This window comes from Fundulus heteroclitus, chromosome 15 (assembly GCF_011125445.2).
Source record: "Fundulus heteroclitus isolate FHET01 chromosome 15, MU-UCD_Fhet_4.1, whole genome shotgun sequence".
Taxonomy (NCBI): Eukaryota; Metazoa; Chordata; class Actinopteri; order Cyprinodontiformes; family Fundulidae; genus Fundulus; species Fundulus heteroclitus.
Window position 1 is genome coordinate 23,731,878 of NC_046375.1, and position 25,459 is coordinate 23,757,336.

Below are 25,459 nucleotides of genomic sequence, written 5' to 3' on the forward strand. Positions count from 1 at the left end.
CAATAAATGGAGAATAGTAAACACACATTGCAATAATTAGATATTGTGTAGCTCTATTTTAGAGTTGGTCCATCCTCTTTCCATGTTCAGATGATGGGCTGAACAAAGCTCTGTGAGATGTTCAAAGCTTGGGATATTGTTTTATAACCTAACCTTGTTTTAAAATCTTGCTCCTTGGCCTGTCTGCTGGGTTCCTTGGTCTTCATGAAGCTGTTTGTTCACGGATGTTCTCTGACAAACTTCACAGCACAACTGGATTTATACCGGGATCAAATTACACACTATTTTCTTTATTAAACTATGTGACTCGTAAACGAAATCAGTTACATGGGATATTATTTTAGGGGTAACAGCACAAAGGGATGTAATTACAACCGCATTTCCACACTTTTCAAAGTTTCATTAAACAAAAAACATTTTCACTCCAATTCACAACAATGCACTTTTTGCGCCGTTTTCATCACGTAAAAACCCAATAAAAGACTTGAGGATTGTATTTACTTTTGGAAGGTACCGTGGCTACATAGAAAATGATGTAGGGGAACGCGAGTGGAAAGTCCAGATATATAGATAAAAGGCGGCCATCTGAACCTCCAGGTTAAAAGCTTCAGCTTTCAGCTGCTCCAAACCCACATTAGCTCTCACTGTTACTTTTCAGGAGGAGAAAACGCTTGGATACCTGTTACTGTGAAAATAAGCGTTTACGTATACACTCGAACACGAGTCAGGTCGGCCAAGTGTCAGACGCAGATGTATGGGTCAAGCTTCCAACTAGCAGGATCAAAGCAGATTATATTAAAAGAAAAATCTCAGCTGCTGTAACAACAACTGTGCCGTTCCTTGATCTGCAGTTCCCCCTCGCAGTTTGTGGGATATGATTTCCCTCGCTGAAAAAGGTTTGGCACTTAACCTGTCGCAAAATTTAAAGCAAACAGTTCTCAGACTATGGGTTGAATAGTACATGACATTGGTAAAACTACACCTTACTGATGTAGGAGCCAAAGAACTTGGTCAGACAAGATCAAACAGTTCCATGATAGAAGCCTGCATGGTCTGCAAAGAGAAGACATTTAAAAGAAATGCAAACAAGCAGCTTGAATGCAAAAGAATATCAAATGTCAAAAGTTAGAAATTTTCAACCTGTGTTTCAACCTGTCTTGCTGCAGGGTTTGATTTTATGTAAGAGGTACTTCTTTTTTATGTCGAGGAAAGTGTTTTTTATGAACACACTGTTGGATTTGCATCAATAATCCTCTGTCAGAACATTGCTACCAGTCAAATCAAAATGCTATCCTTATATTGAGCTTTTATTGAGCTCTAAGATTAAGAAAAATCTTCACTATTCCAAGGCAACAGTTGACACCGGTGTTGGTTTTCCGACCCGTCAAAAAGGACTCTCAGAGAACCCATAGCTTACCTCGCATGCAAATATCAACCAATTAGGTGAGCCAAGAGTAACAAAAAAAAGTCAGAAAACAACTCCCAACCCAACAATCATCTCAACCTAAACCTGCCTGTAGCTAAATATATCCTAATAATGGTACAGATGTTGGTTTTTAGCATCCGACACATAGCTTATGGCATAATCAACCTAATGCATGTCTCCCTTGCGTTTCAATGCCATACATACAGTATATTGCCTTACGTAAATGGCAAAAGGATTGGAATCTAAAGTGACCTCTGTTTATTGTTGGCTCCTGATATTTAATGTAGACACGTATTCTTCCACTCTTCAATAAAACCACCTGACTTCCTGGATCAAAAATTTGCACAATAACGTCCTAAAGCAGGACCTTTTGCAGTCTATGACCCCCTTGATTAACGGAGAGACTGTGCAAGGCCCTCCTTGTAACCACAAACAACAGAGTGGGTTTACAAGGCAGGAGGTTTAGGGGTGGAGCACAAGCGGGGTCTGAGGGACGGGACTAAATCTTGCGACCCACTGGCAGTACCTCTGCAACCCTACTAGAAGACGCATTAAGGACTTCTGTCCTAAAGAGTTGCCATGGTCTGTGGGATCTAATAGACACAAACATTCTTTGGTGCACTTTTAAATGAATATCCCAAAACTAAGTTTATATTTGAAGACTTTTGTCCTTCAACCTTTTGGCTGAGTATGGAAAAGAAACTTGAAAGGATTTCTGATCATATTTACAGTTTAGGGATTCAGGTGACTTATGATTTATCAAGAACAACAACTAGTTAAAAGTCCGACAAAAGAAGGTAATCGTGTAGAGTTGGGCAGGTTTGACAGGTGCCTGCAACTGTCCAACGGTTGACACATATCTGTTCCACAGCCAGGTGACTCTGCAGATTTCCTGAGAAACATTGTTCTGGACTCTCCCTAGGCCCGTCCAAAACTAAATTTCCTCCAATGAAGTCATTTTGTTCTGACTCACAGAAACCAAAGACGACTGAAATCAGTTTGCATCTTATGCTTTCTAGCAGAGAACTGAAGGTTTCCATCTGAAGAAAAGTAACCACATAGCATATTGCTGTCATCGCTATGTGTCACAGCGGGCATAGCGTTCTTTTTATAATACTCTCCCTTGTTTCTGTGTCAAACTTAACATTTGGAATCGTGGCCCAGCCTATAATGGTTTCAGCCAGGTCTGGATGTATTGCTTGGAAGAAAAGGCTCCTGTTTAACTAACCAACCTTTTAGGCCAGGAATTATGGGAAACACAGGAGATGATTGTTGGAAATTCTTGCAGCTCCTACAGTGTTGTCAGCCACTTGACAGCTTCCCTGACCAATTTCAGTCAAAAAAAATTTTCATACATTTTGGAGAAATGTCCAGTTTTTGCATTTGCCTCTGCTATCCTTTATTCTCTTTATTTGCCAAACAATGAAAAAAAGCAAATGTCAAAAGAATAAATCAATAACAACAATACCATAACAGCTAAACTATATTTCAGGTTCAACAGAGTTACCATAACTCATGGTGGAGGTGTGAACTCAAGAAGTTAATGGGTGTGAACACCTATGCAAGCAGGTGGTTGCCGATTGTTTTTTTTTTTTCTTCCTTCCTCTAATGAATGTTTTTGTTTTTTATATAAATTGGACAAAATATTAGCTAAGGTTAAACTTTTGAAAGGATTCATCAAAGTCTTGTTTATCTAAATAATAAAACCCTTGCATTTTACCAGGGGTGCATACACTTTTAAGAGCCACTCTAACGGTGCAGAGTACTGGCCCTGTTGAATACTTTCGTTCAGTCAGACCAATACCATTAGAAACAAACCAGATGATTTAGATTTAGCAGGCAGCACACGTGCAATGCATAAGCAGGTTGCATGAAATCTGCAGATGCCTGACCAGATAAAACATCAAAGCGCACCAAAAGACAGACAGGGTGACCGGGAGCCACAAACGTCCCTTTTAGGTTCCACTGTGTACATTTCCAAGTTTGACGGATAGTCGTTAGCGTGAAAAGAAATGCTGAAGTGAGGTGGGGTGTGAGCACAACCTAGATATCAGTAACCCTATCAATACCTCGCGTCAACTTACTGGAACTAGCACAGAAAAATGATTTACTACAATATTCATTACAATGATTATATTTATCACTTTGCATGATATCTCGCAAAAACGTAACCAGACACCACATCTGGTACAAGTAAACTGTAAAGCCATCCTCTGCTTCATTAAATTACCTGCTAACATGCTTACTGTATATTTTCCCTCTGGATGTCATGGGGATATGTCTGGAGGATTACTTTTGACATTTTCTGTTTCATTTTAAAACATGCAGGAAATGCTCAGGTATTGCTGTAATACAGTGCTGGTAATGAGGGTTTGCTCATTTTCCTTTGGGAAACATTAACAGTCCACTGCCGACGCTACACAGTTTCTACCTCTAAAAAGCTAACCTCCATGTCCCAGAGACAGACCTAATGCAAAACACATCCAAACATCTTCTCAATATTTAAACTGCCTGAGAGGCTCGATGCCAACTCAAGTATTTATTAAACTCTGATGCCAATAATGGATCCACATCAAGCATCTGTTATTGATCGCTCGCTGAGATTTTATTGATACAGTCCAAAACATTTACAGTTTTTCATCATATATTAATATAGTTTTTCACTACAACGTGCCAGGTTAATCATAAATCACATCCTGGATGTTTTTCAAATGAGGAAAAAAAAGAAATATGAATTATATTTCAGCAACGCAGCCACTTCCAACTGAGCTCAAACACTGATGTCATTTTACGACACCTGCATCCTATTAGCTGAAGGAGTGGTGTTTTTTTCCGAACGATCACATCAACCAACACAACTTATTATTAAAATCAACAAATCTTAAAACTTTAATGAAGACATCATCTGCGGCCATCGCAGGTGAGGCTTCTAACGAAGTACACAGCGCACAAGCCTCTGCCGGCGTCAGCTTATTGGACACGCACTGGCTGCCAGAGACAGCACAGATCAACATCACCGAACCGTTCATTAGGCCAATAAAGTCTGGTGGATGACCCGAGGCGTCTGGTGATGGAGCAGCAGTCCTTTACAACGCGCCATGATCAAAGTGAAGAAATCGGTATTGTGTGAGTGCCGGCTGAGGGAAGAGCAGTGAACTGGCGGCACAAGTGTACAGTCAGCCCCGTAATCAAGGGTTCCCATGCACGAGATGGTCAACACAGCTGCCAGGGAGGAGCGGGAGGGTGAATCAGCCTTTGGTTAAAGACACAAATATTTCAGCGAGCAAACCAGGTGTCATTAGTATCATTAAATCCCTATCCTGAATGCCTGGTGGGTTTATATATTTTTTAATTTGTAATGGTTATTTTAAACAGATTTCACTTTGTGTGAGGATCAATTTACAGGAGATCGGGGTTACCATGACATCTGAGCAAATACAGGTCTTAGATTTGGGTGCCATTACTCCCAGGTGTCAAACTCCAGACCTCAAGGGCCAGTATCCAACAACTTCTTGATGTTTCTCTACTGAATCAAATCATTAGGTTATTAGCAAGATTTCACAGAACATGATTACATGCTAGAGGACACATGCTACATTCCAATTGCAGTCGGAACTCGGAAATCCCGGCTTCAGGTTTGAAAAAAAATCAAGTCAACGATCGCTAAAGTCAGGCTTTCCCCTCGAAAAGTCAGAATTGTTTAAGGGCGAATGTTGGATCCAATATGGCAGCTCCTCACATCAACAACAGTAGAATGTGTTTATTTTACAAGACACAGTTGTAAGAGTGCGCCTTAAATCAGTGTTACAAATAGCCGCTGCAACTCTGAACCAAACAACTTAAAAGTGGTGTTTGCATGTGGAAAGTACAGCTTTTTGTAAGAGGTACTACGAACAAAACAACCAAATTTTTGAACATTGCCATACTGGAATCCTAACCTATTTTTTTAGTTTTTATTTCGAAATCTTGACTTCTCCAGCTGTGTTAACTGGAATGCTGTTTACCCGTGTTCACGACTTTCCCAGCTCCTAGTTTTGATTATCAGGTACATAGAACAACAGCTTAGCCATTTGATTTAGGTGTGTTGGAGCAAGGAGACATCTGAAAGCTACAGGACAGCTGCCTTTAAAGATTGGAGATTGACACTGCTACTTAACTGATCAGCTGGTGACCAGAATCAGACCCTTTTCAGCTTTATTGGTCCTGATCCGTGACCAATTAGCTGGAAACTCAAAAGTCCAATCTCCTTCCAGTCTAGGAATCCAGCAAACATAAGTGCTGGCAAGCTGCACTGGTAAAAAGACTCTTCAGCTTGGAAGTTGTTACTATGGTGACGAAAATTGAGGGATTTCACTATGAGTGAGCTTTCTAAAATTTAAAAATTTTATATGTCTTATATGTTGTTTTTGCTCAGTTTGTTAGGTAATAAAGCCTTTTGTGTATATTTATAACAACAACGCAAGTGCAACACTGCGAATGCGCAGTAGGGGATAACCGGCTAACAGTTATTAGCATCTCCCAGTGAAACAATGAAGAATGTTCCAAGATCCAGTGAAAAAAAAAAAGTATGAATCCATTCACTATTATGATAGTTCTGCGATACCGTCACTAGATGGCGTCACATCTGTTTGTATCTGCTCATCGTGCCCAGTGCTGGTTTCTATTTAGCCTCAAAAAGAACCATCAAAACACTATCAGGATGGAGGCCTGGTGTATATAACTTTATTTTATCATGATCCAACGGCTTTAGGTATTTTTTATGAGCATATAGCGTGGCTATATACCTTTAACTGCATCTAATATGTTTTGCGTAACTGAATCTGTATGCAGTTGTATATTCTATAACATGCCAAGTCTGTAGTTCATTCAAGTTGTGAGGGAGGGCGCTAAATCTGAAGCAGATAACAGGAAGGCTGAACATATTACAGCCCAGCTCCAGTGTTTTATGCTTTTTGGCTCTCAGCTTCAAGCTCTCAATGATAATCCTGTCTCTGAAAACAACTGCAGCCTTTTGAAAATGTCCTAGTTAAAGTAAGGGTGTACATTGTCTAATGAACACACACGGAGACTGCTGCTTTTGCAAAGCAAACCGCACTATGTGCTAAAAGCTAAGATGCTGAATTAACAATTTAAATGTCAATTAACTACTATTGCTCAGGCAGTGGTATGATATAGCCGTTGTCTTTAATATACAATTAAGCCCCAATATATTCCAACTCATAGGTGATTTGGATTTAATATTATATTTTAACTAGAGAGTGGCATCTCTGAAAAAATAAAACAGTGTAAATTAATAAATTTTCGAGAAAATTTTTTTTTAATCTACATATTAATAAAATGGGATGTTGGTATTACTTATACCCTTCTCAATAACTATGGCAAAATTCTGAATTTGCATTACAGCAATCAACCCCTTTACAAAACTACTAAGCATCGATTTCCATGATTCCACTGATATTTTTAACAATTCATCTTTAGCCATGAGCCCCAAGTCTGCTACGTTGGAAGGTGTCCTTGCCATCACCCTAATTTACAGTTCCCCAGCCAAACAGCCTATCAGATTAAAGTTGGAATCTGCCAGGACCACTCCAGCATGTTAATGGAAATTGAAAGATAACTTTAAACCTAAATCTGGCAAGGGTATGAATGATTTTGGGCGTAACTATAAATAATGTCTATTCACTGAGGAAAGGCCAGAAAAAAATATCTGAAATCTGCAACAATCCGTACTGCTTAGCGCTAAAAACCCTGAAACTCAGTCACAGCAAACTGATCTCTGTACCTGACATTTTAAAGCAAATAGTGTCTTACAAAAGGATTTTTGTATATACTGGCTGATTTCTATCCACTGGCTGCTCTCAAAACTGAACCCCAACTTGAACCACTGCAGACATGACAAGAGTTATCTAGGCCTACACGCATGCTGCGCATTTCAAACTTCAAACACGTGTGAGTACAGCTGCATACATACCAAGACAAGCATGCGGCATCATTCCCATCTTAATATGATAAAGCAACACATCTGAAAGCATGAGGTGGACCGAAAAATGTCTGACTTAAACTTGCTGTAAACACGCAGCCTGACGTGTACCATAACAGCAGACCAGGACAGAGCCAACAACAAAAAGAATCAGGAATCTTTTCTTTCAGACTGACAGGATATACACAGATAATATATAACACGCAGACTCAACTTACATATTATATATATATATATATGATGTTTTTGGGGTCTGATAAGACTCACACTGAGTCCAAAAGGTCCAATATCAGTCCCTTTCCAAACGATGTGAATTACTGTGCTGTTGCATAAATTAATCCTTTAAAGATCCCTCAATGAAACACTCATGCACGCGGTAAATTCTGTGCAATATTCTTTAGCCCTCATTTACAGAGCTTTGCAACCACATGTTCCCTGAGAAAGTACAGAGTGCAAATAGGCGTTACCAGTAGTGGGTTTGTAACATGTAACAGACCACAAACTTCTCAGCAGGGGACGATAGCCCTTACAGCTTTTGGAAAGAAGCTGCTTTTGAGTCTTTTAGCTTTTAGATGTAATGTTTCCGAAGCGTTTAACTGATTGAAGTGGGTCAAATTGTCCGGGTGGGAGGGATCAGTGGCAATGTGTCTGCCTTCCTTGGACTAGCATTAACCATGGCCAGAGCCTGTAGACGGCATCCCACAATCCCCTGTGCTGTCTTCACCAACGTGTGTGTGTGTTTCTCCGAGCATCCAGGTCTACACTGCTTCTTTAACTGAAACTTACACCACAGTATGAAGTCAAATGTTGAGTAAAGTAATCTGACCCACATCACCCTGAATTCTCGGTAGCGTTTTCCTTGCTAGGGAGAATTTGTGAATGATCATGAACCCGGACATCACTGTAACCACACCATCTAGCTACCCACAATCTACACATCAGCGCTGCCAGAATCTAACCTAAAAATGTGTTAGAAGAAAAAAATGATGTGGGGAGTGTTTTATTTCTCTCTCTCTCTCTCTGGCTTTGGATAGTCCACTCAGACAGAGCTGGAGGTAAATATCTTCACCTGGCTCAGTGACCCAGCTGTTGCCAGGTGAAAAACAAACATCCTCACCTTTTAACTGCAGGCTAGTCTGGACCTGCCAGACAGAGGCACGGTGAAAGGAGGAAAGCCAGCAGCGGCTGCTTCCCAGCACCGCTCTTGACTCCTTGCATGTTTTCTTTATTAGGCTGCTTGTGATTAAGGGGGAATTGATGAAAGGGGACTGACTTTTCCAGCACATAAAGAGGAGGTGGGTGAACTTTACATCAGGATCATAATAACGGGCTTTTAAAGGGCTGTTCACAAGATGATGTCAAGACAAGCCTGTCAGTTTGTCTTAAGGGACAAGTTTACTGAACATAACAGTGAACAATGCGAGACCCTATTTATACATGGCTTTGCACTTTTACTGCCCATATTGTTCAAACATGCTGCAGAAAAGACAGGAAAGCCATCCCACACACAGCAGTCTTTGATTCTAGCATTTCATTTCATCTGGAATGTCAGCTCATTTGATGCCGATGATCTGAGCATCAAGTCATTCAGCCTCCTTATGACAAACTGAGTAATTACCTGCTGAGTATAGTACAATGTTTTACTATTTAAATCTGTAAAAGGGATGAGTTAACAAGACATTTACAGCAAGCAAATACGAACCCCCCGCATGTAACTAAACAAGAAGCAAATCCAAAAACAAGGAGGTTCAGAACATTTCAGAACAACAAAAAATACAACATTTCTTAAAAAGAGGCCTACCTGTATATTAGTCTAGCCTCAGGCCTTATTAGCAGGAAGGGAGTTATTTTGAAATCCCAGGACCTCTACAACAACCAGTCAGCCTTTGCTGCTGCTCCTTCTTCACTGGTGAACTTTTAGCTCCAGTTTTTTTTTTTTTCATCGAACAAGACTGCTCAAAAACAATATTTGTTCTCGTTTTCGTTTTAGGTTCTTCAGCTTCGTTCTACTCCTGAGGTGTGATGATGGTAAACGCATGCTCTTGTTCTTATACACTTGGAGTACCGGTCTTGCAAAACATTTACGTCCTTTAAATGGACTTTAAAATTAACTTGCTAGTGCCAGAACGTTCTCATCCATTCAGGATCAATTTATCAAGCTGTGATGTCAGTAAAGCAGCAGGAAAAAAATATTCTTGACACATTGTAATCTATTTTTAGTCACCGTCTCTTGAAGTCAGCATAATTTAGTTTTAGTCTCAATTTCATCCTCTGTGGTCTTAATCGAGCATATCTTATTACTTTTTAGTCAAAAAGTAATAGGTTTTCAACCTATAGAAATATAGTGGATGAAAGCTAAAGGGAAGCTGCCTTTAATGCCAGCAGGTGCATCCTACTGCATTACTAAACTATTTCTAATTATTATGCGACAGTAGCACTAAAAGTAGAGTCACTCTGAATGGTTTTAGTTTTGAACCATGATGCACCAAAAGCTCCAAAGAGAATTGAGTTTCCTCTGTCAGACCGACAGTCACACCATCTGCTTTATTTCCTCAGTGGAGAAGGAATACAGGCAATTTTCCATCTTTTCGTGAATAATTCATAGAGGAGAAGACTAATTATTTGATGAGAGCTGGGTGAAAGGCGTTTTGTTGTGAAGTAACGTAGCTGTCTCACCTGTAGGTTGACACCGGAACATGCTCTGCGGGCATTCATGTGTTCAGACCAGCCGAGGCTTTCACTTTCACAGCTTTATCTGTGGAAAAACAAAGAGAATACCGTGTAATTGTTATTTACCAGTACTCAGAATCAAATCGAAATTGAGGAGCTATTATCCTTCTTCCAGCTAGGAAACAGTGAGAACGCAGAGGGTCTGGGTTTTACAAACAAAATGCATCTATCACTTAGACCCCAATCCCACTCACTAACGCGCACACAATCCTACATCAGTACGCAGACCAGCAGGCAACTTTAAGTTAAGCGCCTTGCCCAAGGGCAGATTGACGTGTGAAGCTGGAACTGAACACTGCAAGACTACTACTCTACCCACTGAGCCAGTCACCCCCTTATATCTTTTTTTAAAGATTTCATATCATGGTCCAATCTTATTGGTTCTGGGCCTGAACCCCAGTTGGGCCAACTGAGTTTTACAAAACTTGGTTTGTGGGTACAAATGAAACCTGAAAGCTCCAAAATAAATGGGTTGTGACACGACCAAGACGACCGAGGGGACAAATGACCATCACCCAATGGTAGCAATCTGAGTCAACACCATAACTCTGCACTGCAAAAAGGGAAGTAAAAGTCAAATTTTCTTAAAATTAATGTATTTTTCCTTGATTTAAGCATGTAAATAAGACTATTTGCCAATGGAGTGAGTATTTTTACCCCTACAATAACATAACTAGATATCCTGCCCTTGAAATAAGATGATAGAGATGAAATGTTCCTATTTTAAGTGCAAAAATCCTATTCCATTGGCAAATAGTCTTATTTACCTGCTTAAATCATGAGAAAATACATTAATTTCAAGATAATTTGACTTACTTTTAGTTCCCTTTTTGCAGTGTGACCCCATCAAACACACGGGTTCCCTAAATGTGCAAGTGTTTTTCAGCCAACCCCTCCAGCTGAGAGGTCATACGCCTGCCTTATCCCCCTGGCTTTGCTAAAAAGGTCCAAGCAGGTCATTTAACCGCGAGGTTACCCACAACCACAGATCTACGTCCATTGTGTCTTGAAGCAATAAGTTTGGTTTGACAGATCCACCATCTGAGAAGGCCTGAAAAACGGAAACAGGACTGGAAGGCTTAACCCCTCTGCCTGTGATGGCCGTCCACGCAGCGACAGGTAGCCCAATAACAAGGTTATAATATGTCTTTGACTCTGTCTAATGGCTTTACAGAACAGAAGGCCATTCAAGCCAAACATATGGTCCACATCACCAATTACTGAGGTGTGTGCCGATATGGAGAGAACTAGAATTCAATGTGGACAGGGGAAGAAAAAAAAAGGAGGAACTTTTAGCCCATTTAGAGTAATGAGCTCAGGTCAAAGCGACCTTTTTAACTCAGAAAGGAGGCTTAAATTTCCACCAACCCTCCCGGTTTCAACATAAGTAAAAACGTTTTCAAACCAAAAAAAAGAAGAAGAAGCACCGCAAATCAAGATAGATCCAGAGAAATGCTTTATGGAAAATCATTAAAAAAAAACATGTCTTTTGGGACTTATATTAACCTAATCTTAGTGATCTGCTCAAATAGAGTTCACTCTCAGCCACTCGGTCTGTTTCTCCAGTGCGATGGTTCTACTGTCCAAAATGGGTTCCTTTAGGAAAAAAACATCAGTGCGTGAAACCTTAACGCTCAACCAAGAGTGTTCTAGTCTTGTTGAGCTTATGTCCCAGATGTCATCCACGTTGCTTACAACGAACATGTGTTGCGGTGAAAAAAAAAAAAAAAAAAAGCTGATCTTGCTGCAGTCTGACTGGAATTGACTGGTAGGCCCGGGCAACCAAGCTGGCAGCAAATCATTCAATGGCTCGAGTCTGGAGAAGCCTTCGCCAAGTCTTAAACACATCCCTCCAATCCCGAGGAGTCAAAGCCATACATTTCCTTGAACTGCGATTCTGAGACGCCCTGGTTCCTCTGAGCAAGCAATCATCCCATTTTTAAAAAAAAAAGCTCTTCTTATTCCCACCTTTTTAAAAACTCTGGAAAAAAAAAATGTTCCCTTTGAGCGATGGGAACAATCTGTTGGTTCAGTGGCAGAATCCTTCCCCCTAAGCCATTATTTGCTTTAGCGCCGATGACACAAGGGGAGGAATTTGAGCAATGCCTGTGTATCACAGACTCATTTCCTCCGAGTGAAAGCCATTTCCAGACAGACAAGGGCGCTCTCAAATCTGGTTTAGTCCCTCCTCTGTTTGCAGGTTAGGCTGTGTAACAAGTCAGGCTCTGCGGTATAGCTGGAATATGTTCATCTGAAAGGGGACTTCCCAACATACTCGCTGACATCATGGAGAAAAGTACAAACAAAACCTGATATTGTCTGGTTGGAAAGGCGGAAATGAAACGTTTTCTAATCAGTAACCGCATCATCTCTGCCAGGGAGCACTGATCAAACTACTGGGTGTGAATGCTGTTACTAAGAGTCAGGTGTTCAACACAAGTCGGTGGTGTGAAAAGAAAACAATTTTCTATTACATGTCTAGACATGTCTTCAGTTCCTTTTAGCGCGCAAGAGAGAGCAAGAATTTCAGCAGCTAACAGCAAGGCTGAACAGAGCACAGCAAGGACGCTCTGTTTAATCTGTGACGGTTCTCAACCTCCGTCTGTCACGGACCGCCGTGGATTTGGAAATATTGCCGGCCTTTTGGAAAGCTCATGGTTCAAATAAGGATCTGCGTTCTCCAGGGATAGAACACAGACTGCTGTTTTACTGATGGTAGCTGCGCTAACCTCGCTAATCAATAATTTAGGATGCCAAGGCCGATTCAACACGTCAACTCTCTTATCGTTTAGTCTGTTTTAAAATACTAAAACCCTGTTTTACAGTGACAGCTTCGCTCACATGCGCCACGATACCTTCGCTCCCGATATGAATGCTTTTTGTCCCGACAAGTTAGGAAAGCTGTTCTTTTGTCTTATTGCAGCTGGGATCAGTTAAAATCAGTATTGAGTTTCAAAAAAAAAAAAAAAATGGAAAAAAACGGAGCTCAGAAATACCTCGCATAAATGGAAACAGGCACTGAAATTATTCAAATCACCAGGAGCTAGCATGTCTGTGCGAAGTACCATAGAACAGAACGGTGGATGGAGGTCACCAGATGCAGAAGATGCTTCAGATGGATTTTTTTTTAACCGCCTGCATCTTTTTGGAGTCCTCCTTTAGCCAAACAAGCCCCGCTGTCTTTTCCTAATCCAGCGTAAGCGCAGTCAGCTTGTGGTTGAAGTCCACCCCGGTGCTGATCTGCCGGATCTGGAGGACCAGCAGCAACAGCTGTGGGCCATCCTGGCCTGGGAGGAAATACAACAGCTGCCTGTATCCAGGCTCTAAGGGGAGCTGCATCCTAAAGGCACGGAACCATCAGCCTTTTCCATCCCTGCACTCTCCATTTGATCTGATATTTCATCCACGGGAAGTTTCAACACGTCCCGCCGCCTTTCATTTTCACCACTCTGTGCTGGTCCTTGACTTTTTTCAGCGTCATATCTTTCACACCCTGAAAATGAATTAACATTTAAGGGTATGAGCACCTGATACATGCACACGCCTAAAATAAAACGGGAGCACATTTACGACAGCCTCGCCGGGATAAAATGATACGGGTAACGACCGGCATGGAGTCATTATCTACAGAGATGATAAATTTGCAGTGCCCTGAGGCTGTTTTGGAGGATAATAGAGTCTCCGAACAAGCTCTACTTCTGGTTTTGGTTTTGTGTTGTTTATGAAAGCAAAAAAAAAAAAAAAAAGCAGTACAACAATAGGGACGTTTCTGCAATGGAATAATCTGAAAGCAGTATTGAGAAAGCTGCTTGTCCCGACAAGAAGCCGGTGCCAAAGATCACTGAGGCACTTTTCCCTTCCTGATATTTTCCACCGGGGTACGATACGCGAGAAATTCACATTAAAACGCTAAGCAGTATAACAAACACAGCGGGGTGCCCGTTTCTTCTTAGGTGCTCAAGTTAAAGAAAAGAGCCGCGTAGCACGCTACGGTGGTAGATTAGCCTTCTTTTGTAAAACATGGATGCCGGCCAAGAAACCTCTAGCCGCTCCTGTCTCCACTTGTGTCTTTTCTCCAGCTGCGATTCCTTGCTAGATATGTAAATTGCAATGGGACAAGTCGGATTTTAAAAAAGGGTGGGTGGGTGGGGGGGGATTAAGCCTGTATCAAATTACACGTGCATATCGACGTGAAAGATCTCCAGCGATGAAAGCAGCAGTGTAGGGAGAGACTCCAAAAGGGCGAGAGCAAACCAGAACAGGCCTTGGTGACTGAACCGAACGGACCCATGATGAGAGAGGAGTTTTATATTGTGTATATATATACACACAACATTAAGTGTTGAAGCTGCCTGATTTAACCTACAATAAAAAAAACTGACTCAGGGCATACATCCACCCAGATATACACCTGTCGTCTGACTCATGTGGGCGGATTACCCGTTCCAACACGTTACCCAGATAAAGCGAGGGGTTACCACAGAGCGTGCCAGATGTCAGGGTCACAGATGTGCTGCAGGTCAACAAGGATGCTGAAGCAATGCGGTATGTGCAACCAAGTGATGTGCCAAATGAAAAGAAAAAGGCACATGGACTCTGGGGTGTGGTCGGCATTTTTGTGCTGCCCGCCTTTAGCCTGATATGTCCAAATAAATCTGGTCAAACAAGCTGCCTTTAACAGTCCCCAAGTTAATAAACAGAGTCCACTTGTGTGTAATTTAATCTCAGTATAGATCCAGTTGTTCTGTGAAGCTGTCAAAGGTTTGTCAGAGAACCAGGCGGAAAGTTGTGAGAAGTTTAAAGCTCCTAAAAGCAGGGACAGAGCAGCCTGTACTTCTTAGGAAAGCGTTCGTCCAGCCATGTTTGCGCGACGACGTCTTGGGTGAGAACGGAACCGTGTGGTTGCGTTTGTTGGGCTCATTTACACAACAACGGCGAGTGCTTTCTCTGACAATGGCACAATTTCAAAAGGAGTTATGTAATGTAATAGATGGAAAAAAAAAAAAAAAAACGTCCTGGTCTCCGTTGTCGTGTAAATGACAAATTTAAGGAAGCCAGATCTTTTCTTAAAGGGCGTCCTTGGCTCATGTGCAGTATGACAGAAATCAGTGGAATCTAAAGCATACAGGCACAACATTATGGCTTCCTACTAATAAAAAAAACCCACAGAGGAAGAAAAAAATGACAGGTAACTGTGTTGGCTGCTGACTCTTTTGAATATAACCACGGCTATAATTCAAAGCCACCCCAAGCAACAGTTACAACATTTACGAGTTTCTCCTGTCGGCGCGTAAACAGAGATTGTAATTAGAACATTGTCGTGTAAACATGTTAACAGAGACGGGAAAAGTCCCATTTTCAATGGATCGTTGTCGTGTAAACAGGGCCTGAGCCTGTTCTGCCATCACATGGATATGTTAGCCAGTAGGCCCTGGTGATAAACGGGAAAATCACCAACATGGGTAAAATGACGTTGGTTATTGCCGTATTTTCTGTATTTAAAAAAAAATTGAAGAGAAAGGTCGCTTTAATAGATAAAGGTAGGCTAGGCTCCTGTCCCTTTAACACGCAGCGTACAGTCTGTAGTCACATGACTCCACCCCTGCAGTCTGAATCAAGAAGTTAAAGAGATGGGGAGGTTGAAAAAAAACTGAGGAAATTTTGTTATTGTACATTTATCGTCATCAAGGTGAACTGCTCAAGATATCGCAATACTGATTTTAGGCCATGTCACCCAGCCGATATAACCTTTAACAAGCTGATAAAGAAGACTGGTCCTGCTCTGGGGAGTGCTCTGCAGGGACTGTGCAAAGGGTTCTTCATAAAGAACATTAATGACAACCCTGATCATCCTCTTCACGGGACTGACACTGTCTGTCTCAAGTCATGTAGGGGGACGCAGCAAATGTGTGGAAGCAGGTGCTCTGGTCAGAAGAGGCCACATTTAAACTTTCTCTCCCACTGCACAATGGTTTGTGTGGCGAGAGCATCATGCGGTGGGGAAGGTTCTTCTTTGTAGATGTTCATAATGCATTGCCATGATAAGTGAAGAGCATCGCTCATGGGGATGGGGCTGGCGTTTGTTTTCCCGTTACTTCCAGACAAACGGGGGTGAGAGCACACAGCCCCTCTGCAGCTGTTGCTGTGTGCCTTTTGCACGTTCCCTGTTTGAGTTCCCAGGAGACGGGGACAAAGTGCTTCCAGGTCGCCCGTTAACCTACATTCTCATTACCAAAGGTCACCCCGCAGGAACACAACACTGACCTCTCATGCCAAAGGTTACTTATGGTAGAGGGGACGGTGGGGGATTAGAGGGAGGAAAAGGAGTGAGGAAGGTGAACAAATGTTAGAACTTGCTGCAGTCCCGATTACCCCCCCCCCCCCACCCTACTCCAACCCTAATTTGACTTAACCTCTTCATCAGCATCGGCTCTGGTGTCACACAGTTGTGCGAGGCTCAAACGTCTCAAACGATCTGGACTTCTCTGCCATTTTGTCCACCAATCAGGCCCCTTTAAGGGATCTAATGGGAAGTGTATCCCCTCCACCCCCAGCTCTAGGTATCCAAGCGTATGGCATTTGGTACATGTGGGTTGGGGGGGGGGGGGGGGGTTGCCTTTACATGGCATTCCTCACAGAGAGCTCATTAGCTCTGACCTGTTGTTGTGTTCACTCAAACCAGGCCAAAGGCATTATCGGCTAGAAATGTAAGGAGGCGAGGGAAAGTAGGAGGAGTAGAGGAACGGATATATTCCAGTGGATAAAGCAGGCTCTAATAAGGAGTTCCTGCTTTCATCCAGAAAGATAGGATAAACTCACTCTAGTATGACACTTACATGTAATATGTTGGAGACTGTATATTGCTACATAAAAGACTTAGGTTAAAACCCGGGATATTGTTGTTTTTTTAGGGTTTTTTTGTACCGTGACTGTGTATTATTATTATTATTACTACAGTAAGAAAACCAACTATATATCTAAGAATGCAAAACACTGGATCCAATAGTACATGAAAACATTTAGATATTTATGGATGCTCTCATGGAACCAACCAAAATAAATCCTTCACAGAACAAAAGTAGCAATCCCAGCCACGCCGTCAGCTTTCGGAGTTCGCAAACGTCGTCAATGGGAGTTAAAGCTATTACGATGAATTATCTTTACTAAGCTAATCTTCATGTCCCCCATCCAGTCCCTCGTTACAACACCGACATATACACTGTGACGAATCAGTCGTGGCAGCCAGCTTGCTTTTCCACGGAAGGGACCGGTGCAGCGGCAAACACGAGTAGTATCTTTGAGGGCTTTCATTAAAAAGGTGGCAGCGACACGCAATCTCCACAACGAAACACGGTGGTGTTAGCATCATGGTGTGGGAATGCTCTTCACTCAGTTTCAAAATGTTTTCTATACAAGATATAGAAAGGCACATCATTATCCTTCCACCTCAGAACCATGCACTCCTTCGTTCTGGTGTATCACATAAAGTCCCCCCAAGATACATGAAGCTTGTGACTGTTTGGGGGGTGGGGGGTCAGCACCATCTGGATCTTGTAGAACAGGCTTCTGAAGTTTTCCCTCTCAACTCGGCAAGAACCCCTTCCATCCCGTGTTCTTCCCCTCAGTTGTTGCTTTGTTCTCCATACCTTATTCTGCCCCCCTCCCCTACTGGACCAAGTGCAAACTCCGCGTTACCAGAAGCACTCCAAACACTACGGGCTGGACGTGAAGCTGGAATTATGCTAAACACAGCAGCCGCTCACAAGAGCCATGCTGGACTGTGATCGAATGCGTCAGTGGGTCGTAAAGGGCCCCCCTCAGGATCAACGTAATTACAAAAGCTTTATGTGCAGGACTATTTTCCGGACTGGGGAGTGACCGGCTGCGGGAGGAGGAAGAACAGGCTTGTGCCAGCATTATGTTCCACCAACAGAACCGCTTTCAGAGCCAACAAATGGAGAACAAGGAACATTTCACCAGCTGCCATCAATCGGAAGCTTTAGCAGGAGATGGAGAGGAAAGTTGGAGGATCTGCAACACCTGCAGCAGGGTGCCAGCAAGCGCTCTCTGGTCCGCTGCCCTCACCGTGATGCACTTCATAAATCCTTTTGATTAGCTACAGTAGCGGCCTTAAGAGCCACTTAAACACAACCCCAAAGGGCAAGTTGTTGTGACCTCTGAGCTTCGGAGACGGGGTTTGGGCCCAAGTGATAATTATAAAAACAAAGCATGCTCTGTTTCCTCAACGAGAGAGAGCGTTGGGAGGATGGGTGCAAGATGGGTGAAGCTGCAATCAGCACTTCTCTAATTCTGACCCTTTCGCTGAAGAATTCATGGGAATTAGGAGAAATAACGGAGTTATTAAGACATGAGGCAACCTTCAGCTAAGAGTAAGCCCATTGTCCTTCAGTATTCTGGGAAGGGTACGGACCAAAACGAGATGCAGATGTCAATATCGGAGCTAGGCCAATTTTTTTATTTATTTTTTTATTCAGATAGTTTTGAAACTTGTAAATAATCTTGTCTGACTTTGCTCTGAAACCAAAAGCAGCACCGAACCGCTTACGGTGGTTTTAAAGCATCTTCCACAGGACACCATCGCCTAAAGGTGACAGGGGAGATGGGAAAAGGTCTCAAATGTAAATCCGACTCTAAGCGGGGTCCCAGGAGCCCCCACCTCTGCTAGATTAAAGACAACATTAACCCGTACCCACAGTTGGCCGATAAAACAGAACGCAGCTGACCCGAAGGCATTACATCCACAAATCACAATTAGGTAGCCTAGGCCGTAGTACAGACCCCCCCATGGGTCTAGAAACATGCTGCGATCATGGTGAGAGACCCGATGGCACGGCTCGGACCGGGTCTGCGCGAGCATGGCCGACAGCTGACAGAGAACAGAGCCGAGTGCACTCCAACAGGAACTCATGAGGGAGTCAGCTCTGCTGGTTTTCCTACATACAGTCTGTCCGCTAGCTTAAACCTCGCCATCCATTACAACTATTACTACGACTCAAGGCTTTGTGCGGAACATTTTGCAGCCATTATTCTTTCCTGGTGATTAGCCATTTAAAAGCCGGGGCTGGTAATCAAGCAGCAGGCAGATCTCTAAACCTTTGGCAGTGACATTTACAGCCGCAGCTTCGTGCGAAGGATTCACATCCCTTGAGCTTTTGTACACGTTGTCGCCTTAAAACCACAAAAACGCCAGCGTCTTTATTAGGACGCTGTGTGATAGGACACAAGCAGATAGAAAATAATACACGGCTATCGACATTCAACCGCGAGCCGTTAGGGGTGTTTTCCAGCCGACCTTAAACACCGCGGTTCTCAAGAGCCGGTGTCCCACAAAGTTTCCAGGCTTCCCTAAACTATATGCTTGAATTAAATGGCCGAGTCGCCTCCTCAGCATGCAGTAGAGTTATTTGATTTAGGTGAGCTGAAGTAGAGACTAATCCAAAGGAAACAGAAAACCGGCCCTTGAGGACCGCCGTCTTAATAATGTTGCTTTCTCGGCCTGTCAGTCGGAGCGAGTCTTGGAGAGTTGGTAGCAGTGCCTTGCTCTTCCCATCTATAAATCATGGATTGAACAAAGTACTCTGGGCTGTTCTATGCTTATGTTCTAAGGTATTGCTTTAAACATCTCCACAACTGGCTTCCCTGACCTGTCTGCTGTGTTCCTAGGTTTTCATGGTGCTCCTTGTTCAATGATGTTTACAGCCGCGTTTCTACTGAGCTCAAATGACACACAGGTGGACTCGGTTTATAAATGAGACAATTTCATTTTCAGTTCAGTTTTTTTTTTTTTTTTTTTTTTTTTTTTTACAGTCTAATTCTGGTTAATCTTGGAGACCGAAACAACAGACAGACATAAAGTTTACATTACGGTTTAGCGTGCGCATTGCTTTCATGCAGTGGTTCATCCAACCATCCAGATCCAGATGCAGCTACATGGAAAATGCAGTGGGCCTAACAGCAGCTTCACACTTTATATTCTGCTAAATAATGCAACTATGTTACAAAAAAATGCAATATTTGTATCATTTAGCAAACAGGGCTTCTGTCATCTAGTCCTCTATTAAGTGTTCAACCTCTCTCTCTGCGTCACTCCTTACAGTCACAGCAGTTTAGTGGACATATGATTTTTAATTCCTCTAAATGAAATGTATTTTTCACAATGCCTTAACCCCTAGGTTGAAAGCTGCATAATCAAGTGGAGGGCTTTAAGGTAAATGAAGAAACCCTGTCTGGATTGAAAGCATGGTGACGTAGCAATATCCACATGTGTTTTTTCCCCTCCTTCTCATCTTGTCTCTTTCCACCACAGATATTTTCTGGCTTTATATTTACGACGTTGAGCCTTGTTGTAACAACCATCTGTTAAGCTTACTCCTAAAAGCAGATTTCAAGTTACTTTTAACAAAGTTATCCAACGCAGCTTAATCAGGTTACACCGTCACTGCTCTCAACCAACAAAATATCAAAAAACATCTTTCCTTCCACCTCACCATAATGCACTAATTTCTATTGATCTATCACATTAGAGCAAAGTAAAAGAGAACGTTGGTGGGTGTAATAAAAAAAAACTCTCCTCTTTGGGAGATTGAGGTCTTTATCATAGGTTCAGGATATAGTTGTCTAAGCTTCTGCCAGACTGAAAAGGAGCTGTAGTCACAGTCAACTGGAGAAAATCAGAAAAAAAAAAATAGTAGGGTTGGGTGATAAACTGATTCAATTGATTAATTTGAATTTACAATTTTTTAAGATTACATTTTTTGGAAAATTTGGATTTTATTTTGCCAATAAACTCAATAGGCTCCCATGAAATATAATAAATTATTATATGTTATTACCATAATACGAGGCTTTTTAATTTACTCATTTACTTAATTTTTTCATGGTAGTTTGAAGTCACACAAGGGAAGTGAAGGCTTTAAGCTCATTGTGTAAAACCGCTAGCAGCAAACATTTAGCTATATTTTCATTGTTTACGACGGCATCTTGTTTTACCTGCATGTTTCATAGCTTGTATTTAGTTGCACTTTGAACTCAGATCACCTCCCAGACGAAACAATAGACATAAAAGCAAGTTTTAAAAATAATTTCTTTAATTGCTTTATGTGAAACGAAAAGGAGGGAGGGGGGAAATCGATTAATCTGATTAGGTATAATAAAATTGGAGATTTTATTTTTAAGCCATATTGCCCCGCGCTAAAAAATAATAGTTTTAAAAACAACAAAAGATGTCCACAGGACTGTGCTTACAACAAACACCAAGCGTGCTTTGGTGAAGCCTCTGCACCGTTTCAAATGCATGATCTGAGTTGGCAAAAAACGCGGATAAAAGTGATCAGGCAAACGATTGTGGTCTGAGGCAAGACTGAAAGAATCCACCTGTGTGTCGACTCGAAATGATCGTAAGAAACAAAGAAACAGGTGCTGTGCTATCAAAGCGAGATGCGTTTACAATTCACAATTATACGGACACACGCCCACACACCTCTAGCCAGGGACTGAGCAGGAAAATGCTTTCAAGCTGACCTTGACAGCTGCGGACATGTGGTGTGAGAAGGCTCACGTCTGTGCCTGGCAGCCGGGGGCAATCAGGAGTCCGGTCCAACGGGCTGACGTAAGACTTGGACAAGCTCGCCGGGCCTTGTGTGCATCTATCTGCAAGCGCATTAGTGCTGACGTCTTCAGAGAGGAAGCTCTGTGTTCCTCAGAAGGTCTGGAGTCGTGTGCCACCAACAGAAAACATGAGGATTGTCAAGTCAGAGTCAGGAAATGCAGCTAAATGCCCCCCCCCCCCCCCGACTGCCTAAAGCTAGAGAGTGATGAACAAAAGGCATATAATATTTACTTTATGGTGCGTGTCATGGTTCTGACAGCACAAGGACTTGTTTTCTCAGCTAGGACCAAGACCGGCACGTTTAACTGTCTTCTGTAGTGGACAGCTAAAGCTGTGTGGTTAAGAGTTTCCTACTAAAATCATAAGCAAGTCATTTTACACGTTTCAATCACCCGTTTGTTTCCCTACCTTGGCCATAAAAAGAAACATCTAAAGCAGGCAGGGGACTGTGGACTTTGAGGACTGGCTTAATGGCTCTCCATGCGTCACGTTCTGCTCCAGGTAGGGCTTGTTTACTGTTATTCTGGAGCTAGCAGACTGTGGGACGCTTGTAACCTCCATTTCTGAGCCAGCTCTCAGCTTTATCCTGCTGCTCAGCCAAACGTTTGACAGCTCTGTGTCTGTTTGCTTGTGGTCATTTTCACACCCCAGGATGTCACTTTTTTTTTTTTTTTTTTTTTTTTTTTTTTTTTTTTTTTTTGCAATGTAGCGTTTTCTACTGAGACACTTATTTCAGAAGACCTTGTTGTTCACGTTAACATACTGTGTGTGGGAGACCCATTTCCTCATTTCTTTATATACCTACTATGCAAAGTTATATTACTTTATTACTTTATATATTAATGTATTGTCCCAATATCCTGATTATGCTACATCTCTAGCAGATGTAGAGGTGGACCGGTGTTTAGTTTAGCAGCAGCGGACATGTCCCAGCACTTTTAAAATTAAGTGATATATTAATACACCAAGCAGTTTTCAGGGTTACATCGCTAAATTCTCACCTAAACCTTTTGAAAAGTTATTTTTATGTGACAGAAAGCATAACAGGTCCAACTTTATTCACAGCATTTCAGTCCTCTCCTCTGCTGACGTTTAAACAATTCTCTTCAACCCGCAATGAATCATGGGATATGGTGAGCCACAAAAGAAGACACCAGGCCCATCTTTCAAATCTGGGAAAAGAAGTACCGTATTTTCCGGAGTATAAGTCGCTCCAGAGTACAAGTCGCACCAGCCATAAATGCATAATAAAGAAGGAAAAAACATATATAAGTCACACTGGTGTATAAGTCGCATTTTTGGAGGAAATTTATTTGATAATATACAACATCAAGAACAGACATGTCATCTTGAAAGGCAATTTTAAATAAAAATAGAACGGAGGCAACAACAGGCTGAATAATTGTACTGTTAGCTTACGCTACATGACACAACTGAGAACGTGCCTGGTATGTTAACATAACATATTAAAAGCTATTCAGATAACTATAACATAAAATGTAAAGAAGTTAACCAAAGCGCCCGTATCACGCCAAATAACTAAAATCCAGTGAAATCTTCATCCTCTGTGTCACTTTCAAATAACTCCGTTAACTCCGGAGGTGGAAGCTGCGGCACTTCCGCTTCTACGTCGCTTACGTCTGATTCAACACAGGCCTAGAGCGCCCTCTTGCGGTCTGGTGTGAAAATAACAGGTGTAATGATATACCGGTAAAAATGTGTAATAATTTCACACATAAGTCGCTCCAGAGTATAAAAACAAAAACAAACAAAAACTGACAAAAACTGCGACTTATAGTCCGGAAAATACAGTACACATTTGACGGCTGCATTTTAAGGAGCCGTGAATTAGGACAGCCTTTGTCGCGGCGCTGTGACGTTATTGGTCTACAAAGGAGGCCTTCGAAGGAGGCAGTCCCTGAACTGGGACACACCCCATTTCCCTCCCTTTATGACCATCATGTACCAGCTTAAGATGGCTACTTCCATTACTATAATGCATTATATATGAAAGGGTCAAAGCCTCTCTAACTGGTTTCTTCAACATAATGAGTACACTGTATACTCCAAGGGTGTCCGTACTCACCAGATCTCCGATAAGACCCTGAAATTTGCATTGTGGATGAGCTGACAGCAGATTTATAGTGTATGAATTATAAGACCATGTCAATATGGACCAAAAATCTCTGAGGCATGTTTCTGACACCTTGATGAATCCATGCCATCAGAAATAGCAGGATGTACATGATACAATGGCCGAGGAGCCTTTGACATAAGCTAAAGCCCTTGAATGCTAAAAGGACAGAAATACTAGAGAAAATGACAAACTGCAACAAAAACCGACGTCTTAAAGCAGCTTGTACATCCTGTCTTTACTCAACATGCTTATCCAGCGGGGACCACAGAAACCATCCAGCATGGACTGAATAGCTGCCAACAGCCAACAAGTCCCATTAGCAGACAAAGCTGAGCCCAGAAAGGAGGCAGGAGACTCTGTTAGGACCCTGGGATCCTACAGGTCAGGGTCACACTCCGCCGTGTCCAGCAGGAATCCAAAATAAATGTATTAATTAACAAAAGAACAAGAATAAAACAAAGAACCTGAGAGTCCTACTTTGCTCCTGAGTCCCCAAACAATCATCCCCCCCCCACAGAAGAAGTTACTGCGGCCATGCAAGCCAAATGTTGCTCATGCGGATGTGTAAGGGTGTGTTCGTACAACTATGCCTGTGTGTACATGCATGTCTGCACCATATGGGATTGTTTGAATGCAGGTGTGTGAGAACAACTTCATCAAGCCGGCGTGGCGTGCCGGGAACGTGCTTTTCGTCAACTTTAATCCCCATGGAGGACAGAAAACTCCCCGGCTAAGAAAGAAAAAGAAAGAGAGAGGGAGAGAGAGAGAGAGAGAGGAAAATCCAGAACTTCAGCTAAACAAACACCGATAGAAAACTTCATGTTAATAAGATTAGAGAGGATCAGAGCATGATTAATACTGACTGTGCAGCAACAATGACTGTCAAACTGTTTCACAGAACTGAATCGGAACTGGGAATGAGGAACGACAGCGGGACAAAGAGATTACGACGACAGACCATTCGGAACCGGGGGAAGAAACGCGACACTGCCACGTCTTATAAAAGGGGGTTTGGGTGAAAAGACTGCAGGAAACGTTCGGGGAAAAAGGGACGAATAGAGAGACGCAGCAATATAAGGATGAAAAAAAAACTGAGCACATGCAGGGCCTTAGCATGTTTTGTCACATAGCATCCACAAAGGTCAATGCACGGTACTGTATGGCGTAGTCTGACAGAGCAGTGCCAAGTTAGGAAGTTGGGGGAAAGAAATTCTCCCTTTCATCTGATGCCACAAAAAATAAATAAAGATCAAGCACAATTAATTGTCCTCAGACGTCACCTAATTAGTAAAAGGAGTTCATCTGTGTGTGTCAAGTACGCAGAGCAACATGAAGACCAACAAACACCACAGACGGGTCAGAGAAGATGCCGCAATGTTTAAAGTAGGCTTGGCTTAGAAAACAACACCTGACGCTTTGAACGGCTCATGGACAAAAATTAAATCCATCATCTGGCCTAGAGAAGCAGCCGGTACCCCCGCTGTAAGTCTGGGGACGCTTCAGCCAGCAGTAAGATGGGAGACGTTGTTGGAGGAAACCTAGAATATATCAGAATCC

The 25,459-nt window shown here is 42.3% G+C and overlaps 1 protein-coding gene across 1 annotated transcript in view; it reads right to left on the minus strand.

Annotated features, from left to right (window-relative positions):
• Window positions 1-25,459, minus strand: part of LOC105917171 (protein dispatched homolog 1-like) — a 97,518-nt gene that overhangs the window by 52,618 nt on the left and 19,441 nt on the right. Inside the window, exon 3 of the mRNA XM_036147680.1 lies at window positions 10,083-10,161. The gene's annotated coding sequence lies outside the window, so the exon portion shown is untranslated. The remainder of the gene's footprint in view (window positions 1-10,082; window positions 10,162-25,459) is intronic.